Consider the following 9,347-nt stretch of genomic DNA (forward strand, 5'->3'; position numbering starts at 1 on the left):
GCAGTGTGTAATTACTTATTTAAATTAATATAACACATGTATAAGCAGTGTGTTATTGGACTCATTTAAACTAATATAATGCATGTATAAGCAGTGTGTAATTACTTATTTAAATTAATATAACACATGTATAAGCAGTGTGTTATTGGACTTATTTAAATTAATATAACACATGTATAAGCAGTGTGTTATTACTTATTTAAACTAATACAATGCATGTATAAGCAGTGTGTTATTACTTATTTAAAATAATACAATGCATGTATAAGCAGTGTGTTATTACTTATTTAAAATAATACAATGCATGTATAAGCAGTGTGTAATTACTTATTTAAAATAATACAATGCATGTATAAGCAGTGTGTAATTACATATTTAAATTAATAAAACGTATGTATAAGCAGTGTGTTATTGGACTTATTTAAACTAATATAATGCATGTATAAGCAGTGTGTAATTACTTATTTAAATTAATATAACACATGTATAAGCAGTGTGTTATTACTTATTTAAACTAATACAATGCATGTATAAGCAGTGTGTTATTACTTATTTAAACTAATATAATGCATGTATAAGCAGTGTGTTATTAGACTTATTTAAACTAATATAACACATGTATAAGCAGTGTGTTATTAGACGTATTTAAACTAATGTAACGCATGTATAAGCAGTGTGTTATTAGACTTATTTAAACTAATATAATGCATGTATAAGCAGTGTGTTATTAGACTTATTTAAACCAATATAACGTATGTATAAGCAGTGTGTTATTAGACTTATTTAAACCAATATAACGCATGTATAAGCAGTGTGTTATTAGACGTATTTAGACTAACATAACACATGTATAAGCAGTGTGTTATTAGACTTATTTAAACCAATATAACGCATGTATAAGCAGTGTGTTATTAGACGTATTTAAACTAATATAACGCATGTATAAGCAGTGTGTTATTAGACTTATTTAAACCAATATAACGCATGTATAAGCAGTGTGTTATTAGACGTATTTAAACTAATATAACGCATGTATAAGCAGTGTGTTATTAGACTTATTTAGACTAATATAATGCATGTATAAGCAGTGTGTTATTAGACTTATTTAAACCAATATAACGCATGTATAAGCAGTGTGTTATTAGACGTATTTAGACTAATATAATGCATGTATAAGCAGTGTGTTATTAGACTTATTTAAACCAATATAACGCATGTATAAGCAGTGTGTTATTAGACTTATTTAGACTAACATAACACATGTATAAGCAGTGTGTTAATACTTATTTAAACTAATATAACGCATGTATGAGCAGTGTGTTATTGGACTTATTTAAACTAATATAACGCAAGTATAAGCAGTGTGTTATTAGACTTATTTAGACTAACATAACACATGTATAAGCAGTGTGTTAATACTTATTTAAACTAATATAATGCATGTATAAGCAGTGTGTAATTACTTATTTAAAATAATATAACACATGTACAAGCAGTGTGTTATTACTTATTTAAATTAATATAACACATGTATAAGCAGTATGTTATTACTTATTTAAACTAATATAATGCATGTATAAGCAGTGTGTTATTAGACTTATTTAAACTAATATAATGCATGTATAAGCAGTGTGTTATTAGACTTATTTAAACCAATATAACGTATGTATAAGCAGTGTGTAATTACTTATTTAAACCAATATAACGCATGTATAAGCAGTGTGTTACTAGACGTATTTAGACTAACATAACACATGTATAAGCAGTGTGTTATTACTTATTTAAACTAATATAATGCATGTATAAGCAGTGTGTTATTAGACGTATTTAAACTAATATAACGCATGTATAAGCAGTGTGTTATTAGACTTATTTAAACTAATATAATGCATGTATAAGCAGTGTGTTATTAGACTTATTTAAACCAATATAACGCATGTATAAGCAGTGTGTTATTACTTATTTAAACTAATATAATGCATGTATAAGCAGTGTGTTATTAGACTTATTTAAACCAATATAACGCATGTATAAGCAGTGTGTTATTAGACTTATTTAGACTAACATAACACATGTATAAGCAGTGTGTTAATACTTATTTAAACTAATATAATGCATGTATAAGCAGTGTGTAATTACTTATTTAAATTAATATAACACATGTACAAGCAGTGTGTTATTACTTATTTAAATTAATATAACACATGTATAAGCAGTATGTTATTACTTATTTAAACTAATATAATGCATGTATAAGCAGTGTGTTATTAGACTTATTTAAACTAATATAATGCATGTATAAGCAGTGTGTTATTACTTATTTAAAATAATACAATGCATGTATAAGCAGTGTGTTATTACTTATTTAAACTAATATAATGCATGTATAAGCAGTGTGTTATTAGACTTATTTAAACTAATATAACACATGTATAAGCAGTGTGTTATTAGACGTATTTAAACTAATGTAACGCATGTATAAGCAGTGTGTTATTAGACTTATTTAAACTAATATAATGCATGTATAAGCAGTGTGTTATTAGACTTATTTAAACCAATATAACGTATGTATAAGCAGTGTGTTATTAGACTTATTTAAACCAATATAACGCATGTATAAGCAGTGTGTTATTAGACGTATTTAGACTAACATAACACATGTATAAGCAGTGTGTTATTAGACTTATTTAAACCAATATAACGCATGTATAAGCAGTGTGTTATTAGACGTATTTAAACTAATATAACGCATGTATAAGCAGTGTGTTATTAGACTTATTTAAACCAATATAACGCATGTATAAGCAGTGTGTTATTAGACGTATTTAAACTAATATAACGCATGTATAAGCAGTGTGTTATTAGACTTATTTAGACTAATATAATGCATGTATAAGCAGTGTGTTATTAGACTTATTTAAACCAATATAACGCATGTATAAGCAGTGTGTTATTAGACGTATTTAGACTAATATAATGCATGTATAAGCAGTGTGTTATTAGACTTATTTAAACCAATATAACGCATGTATAAGCAGTGTGTTATTAGACTTATTTAGACTAACATAACACATGTATAAGCAGTGTGTTAATACTTATTTAAACTAATATAACGCATGTATAAGCAGTGTGTTATTGGACTTATTTAAACTAATATAACGCAAGTATAAGCAGTGTGTTATTAGACTTATTTAGACTAACATAACACATGTATAAGCAGTGTGTTAATACTTATTTAAACTAATATAATGCATGTATAAGCAGTGTGTAATTACTTATTTAAATTAATATAACACATGTACAAGCAGTGTGTTATTACTTATTTAAATTAATATAACACATGTATAAGCAGTATGTTATTACTTATTTAAACTAATATAATGCATGTATAAGCAGTGTGTTATTAGACTTATTTAAACTAATATAATGCATGTATAAGCAGTGTGTTATTAGACTTATTTAAACCAATATAACGTATGTATAAGCAGTGTGTAATTACTTATTTAAACCAATATAACGCATGTATAAGCAGTGTGTTACTAGACGTATTTAGACTAACATAACACATGTATAAGCAGTGTGTTATTACTTATTTAAACTAATATAATGCATGTATAAGCAGTGTGTTATTAGACGTATTTAAACTAATATAACGCATGTATAAGCAGTGTGTTATTAGACTTATTTAAACTAATATAATGCATGTATAAGCAGTGTGTTATTAGACTTATTTAAACCAATATAACGTATGTATAAGCAGTGTGTTATTACTTATTTAAACTAATATAATGCATGTATAAGCAGTGTGTTATTAGACTTATTTAAACCAATATAACGCATGTATAAGCAGTGTGTTATTAGACTTATTTAGACTAACATAACACATGTATAAGCAGTGTGTTAATACTTATTTAAACTAATATAATGCATGTATAAGCAGTGTGTAATTACTTATTTAAATTAATATAACACATGTACAAGCAGTGTGTTATTACTTATTTAAACTAATATAATGCATGTATAAGCAGTGTGTTATTAGACTTATTTAAACTAATATAATGCATGTATAAGCAGTGTGTTATTAGACTTATTTAAACCAATATAACGTATGTATAAGCAGTGTGTAATTACTTATTTAAACCAATATAACGCATGTATAAGCAGTGTGTTACTAGACGTATTTAGACTAACATAACACATGTATAAGCAGTGTGTTATTACTTATTTAAACTAATATAATGCATGTATAAGCAGTGTGTTATTAGACGTATTTAAACTAATATAACGCATGTATAAGCAGTGTGTTATTAGACTTATTTAAACTAATATAATGCATGTATAAGCAGTGTGTTATTAGACTTATTTAAACCAATATAACGTATGTATAAGCAGTGTGTTATTACTTATTTAAACTAATATAATGCATGTAAAAGCAGTGTGTTATTAGACTTATTTAAACCAATATAACGCATGTATAAGCAGTGTGTTATTAGACGTATTTAAACTAATATAACGCATGTATAAGCAGTGTGTTATTAGACTTATTTAAACCAATATAACGCATGTATAAGCAGTGTGTTATTAGACGTATTTAAACTAATATAACGCATGTATAAGCAGTGTGTTATTAGACATATTTAAACTAATATAACGCATGTATAAGCAGTGTGTTATTAGACTTATTTAGACTAATATAGTGCATGTATAAGCAGTGTGTTATTAGACTTATTTAAACCAATATAACGCATGTATAAGCAGTGTGTTATTAGACGTATTTAGACTAATATAACGCATGTATAAGCAGTGTGTTATTAGACGTATTTAGACTAATATAATGCATGTATAAGCAGTGTGTTATTAGACTTATTTAAACCAATATAAGCATGTATAAGCAGTGTGTTATTAGACGTATTTAAACCAATATAACGCATGTATAAGCAGTGTGTTATTAGACGTATTTAGACTAATATAACGCATGTATAAGCAGTGTTATTAGACGTATTTAGACTAATATAACGCATGTATAAGCAGTGTGTTATTAGACGTATTTAGACTAATATAACGCATGTATAAGCAGTGTTATTAGACGTATTTAGACTAATATAACGCATGTATAAGCAGGGCAGCGTGAGGTGCAGTTCGCGCTGCGGCCGCAGGGGTCGCTGCGGCGCCGCCTCCTCAGGCTTTGTGTTTGTTTCCCAGCAGGAGGAGCGTTCGTGTCCCGGCTGCAGGAGCCTTTTCCCCCGGACGGGTACAGAAACAATAGGCAGTCTAGTTAGACCAGTGAGGCCTGAACCCGGGTGCCTGTGGGACCAGAACCGGGCCGTGGACCCGGTACAACCCGCTGCCGCGCGCTCCATCAGCCGCGGTGCGTTTGAAAACAACTGTCTGCACCGCCCGTCGGCGGTAGCGAGCTGTTGTACAGCGAGCGCTCCCGAAATGTACCCGTCGGGCCAGCGCAACGGCCCTGCATGCTGATCCGGACCGGGCCGGGCCGGACCGGGCGTGCTGGCCTTACCTCTCCCGGAGATGGACGGGTTCGCACGGTTCTTCTCCAGGCGCGTTCCGGTTCAGGAGGCTGGGGGCGGGTGTTCCGGCTGCTGTTGGTGTCGGAGCCGCGGATTGGTCCGCAGTAACTGTACGTCACCTCCCGCCCAGGCAGCGCGGCCTCTCATTGGTCGGTGGGGATTCCCTCCAGCTGCAGCAGAGAGCTGCGGGTTTTCAGGCTGGGGGGGTTAAAGAGCTCGGCGGGGTACAACAAACAACAAAAACACATATAACAAACACAAACTAACAAACAACAAGGAGGGAGAGGCACCAAAAGCAATGGCACTGTCTCGGGGAAAGACGCCATTTTGCTTTTGTTGTTTTGTGGTGGGGCGGAGCTACATAGTGACGTCAGAAGCTGAAACAACAAACAAAACAATGTTCTAAATATATAAAAACGTATTTACAGGCGAAGTAAGGCAGTCATTTATGTTTTTATACAGCTGTAGATAATAATTATAATTATTTCAAGTTACATAAATTTCAGAAACTATAAAACACATTGGACAGGTAGATATATTTAAGCAATCAGGTACGTACATTATTGTAAACACAGCACTGCCTCAAGTACCTTATTGCTTTTATAATACGGGTACCTGACTTTATAAACAGTAATAGTAATCTCCCATAGCACAACATAGTGGTTAACTAGTCTCTCTCTCAGACTGTTTACTAGTCTCTCTCTCAGACTGTTAACTAGTCTGAGTGTTTATTATTTATTATAGAGTGTTAACTGGTCTCTCTCAGAATGTTAACTAGTCTCTCAGAGTGTTAACTAGTCTCTCTCAGAGCGTTAACTAGTCTCTCAGAGTGTTATCTAGTCTCTCAGATTGTTAACTAGTCTCTCTCAGAGCGTTAACTAGTCTTTCTCAGAGGGTTAACTAGTCTCTCTCTCAGAGTGTTATCTAGTCTCTCTCAGAGCGTTAACTAGTCTCTCAGAGTGTTAATTAGTCTCTCTCAGAGGGTTAACTAGTCTCTCTCAGAGTGTTATCTAGACTCTCTCAGAGCATTAACTAGTCTCTCATTGTTATCTAGTCTCTCAGAGCGTTAACTAGTCTCTCTCAGAGGGGTATCTAGTCTCTCAGAGCGTTAACTAGTCTCTCAGAGCGTTAACTAGTCTCTCTCTCAGAGTGTTAACTAGTCTCTCAGAGTGTTATCTAGTCTCTCTCAGAGCGTTAACTAGTCTCTCAGAGTGTTAACTAGTCTCTCTCAGAGGGTTATCTAGTCTCTCTCAGAGCGTTAACTAGTCTCTCTCAGAGGGTTATCTAGTCTCTCTCAGAGCGTTAACTAGTCTCTCAGAGCGTTAACTAGTCTCTCTCAGAGGGTTATCTAGTCTCTCTCAGAGCGTTAACTAGTCTCTCAGAGCGTTAACTAGTCTCTCTCAGAGGGTTATCTAGTCTCTCTCAGAGCGTTAACTAGTCTCTCAGAGCATTAACTAGTCTCTCAGAGCGTTAACTAGTCTCTCAGAATGTTAACTAGTCTCTCTCAGACGGTTAACTAGTCTCTCTCAGAGGGTTATCTAGTCTCTCTCAGAGCGTTAACTAGTCTCTCAGAGCATTAACTAGTCTCTCAGAGCGTTAACTAGTCTCTCAGAATGTTAACTAGTCTCTCTCAGACGGTTAACTAGTCTCTCTCAGAGGGTTATCTAGTCTCTCTCAGAGCGTTAACTAGTCTCTCAGAGCGTTAACTAGTCTCTCTCTCAGAGGGTTATCTAGTCTCTCTCAGAGCGTTAACTAGTCTCTCTCAGAGGGTTATCTAGTCTCTCAGAGCGTTAACTAGTCTCTCAGAGCATTAACTAGTCTCTCTCAGAGCGTTAACTAGTCTCTCTCAGAGGGTTATCTAGTCTCTCTCAGAGGGTTATCTAGTCTCTCAGAGCGTTAACTAGTCTCTCAGAGCATTAACTAGTCTCTCAGAGCGTTATCTGCTCTGCTCTCCTGATGGTGAGCCGTATCAACGTCTGACTGTACAGCAGGAACAGGGACACAAACACATTATTCACATTCTTTTCAAAAGTCATTCCCTCTAAAACATCAAAGTTTACACCAAACATGTTTTTAACTGTCGAGCTTGAAATGACAACTAACGGTTGCGCAACTTAAATCTAGCTGTTATTTTAAGTGCACTGATATGGAACGCTCTAAATGTAAACAGGCTGTACAGTACTTTATGGCTGAATAAACCCTGTGACTCACTCTCAACCAATCAGAATGCTGGATTTGATCTACCCGTATTATAAAAGTCACTAGGTCGACAGATAGAGAAATAGGGTGGACAGACAAGTTCATAGGTAGATAGGTAGGTAGACAGACAGGTAGATGGGTAGATAGGGAGGTACATAGACAGACAGGTAGATAGGTTTACAGGTAGGTAGATAAGTAGGCAGGTAGATTGCCAGACAGGTAGATAGACAGGTAGGTATGCAGGTAGGTAGACAGGTAGGTAGACAGGTAGATAGACAGGTAGGTAGACAGGTAGGTAGACAGGTAGGTAGACAGGTAGATAGGTAGACAGGTAGGTAGACAGGTAGATAGGCAGGTAGGTAGACAGGTAGGTAGATAGACAGGTAGGTAGACAGGTAGATAGACAGGTAGGTAGACAGGTAGGTAGGTAGACAGGTAGGTAGGCAGGTAGGTAGGTAGACAGGTAGATAGACAGGTAGGTATACAGGTAGATAGACAGGTAGGTAGGTAGACAGGTAGATAGACAGATAGGTAGACAGGTAGGTAGACAGGTAGGTAGATAGACAGGTAGGTAGATAGACAGGTAGGTAGGTAGACAGGTAGGTAGGTAGACAGGTAGATAGACAGGTAGATAGACAGGTAGGTAGGTAGACAGGTAGGTAGGCAGGTAGATAGGCAGGTAGGTAGGTAGACAGGTAGGTAGACAGGTAGGTAGACAGGTAGGTAGGTAGACAGGTAGATAGACAGGTAGGTAGGTAGACAGGTAGGTAGACAGGTAGGTAGGTAGACAGGTAGGTAGACAGGTAGGTAGACAGGTAGGTAGGTAGACAGGTAGGTAGACAGGTAGGTAGGTAGACAGGTAGATAGACAGGTAGGTATACAGGTAGATAGACAGGTAGGTAGGTAGACAGGTAGGTAGGTAGGTAGACAGGTAGGTAGACAGGTAGGTAGGTAGACAGGTAGGTAGACAGGTAGATAGACAGGTAGGTATACAGGTAGGTAGGTAGACAGGTAGATAGACAGGTAGGTATACAGGTAGATAGACAGGTAGGTAGGTAGACAGGTAGATAGACAGATAGGTAGACAGGTAGGTAGACAGGTAGGTAGGTAGACAGGTAGATAGACAGGTAGATAGACAGGTAGATAGACAGGTAGGTAGGCAGGTAGATAGACAGGTAGGTAGGCAGGTAGATAGACAGGTAGGTAGACAGGTAGATAGACAGGTAGGTAGACAGGTAGGTACTTCATGAAACCCAGGAGTGGTCGTCCTGAAACCACAAGGTAGGCGGTTCGATCCCTGTTCTCATAGTTTAGTTGCAATGTAAAAGTTCCCCACTGTGGGACGAATATGGGATTGTAAAATAAAAATATATCCATTTATACAAATAAATATAAATGTAGGAGCAAAATAAATCCTGTTTTGAACGTGTTATTTCAGTAAAAGTATATAAATATCAGCAACAGGCCGACTTAAAGTATCTGAAGTAAAATACTTGTACAAACCCTCCCATGTGATTGGGACATCATCAGCACTATCTGATAGTACTCCATCAGCACTATCTGATAGTACTCCATCAGCACTATCTGATAGTACTCCATCAGCACTATCTGATAGTACTC

The sequence above is a fragment of the Taurulus bubalis genome, assembly GCF_910589615.1.
Source record: "Taurulus bubalis genome assembly, chromosome: 12".
Lineage (NCBI taxonomy): Eukaryota > Metazoa > Chordata > Actinopteri > Perciformes > Cottidae > Taurulus > Taurulus bubalis.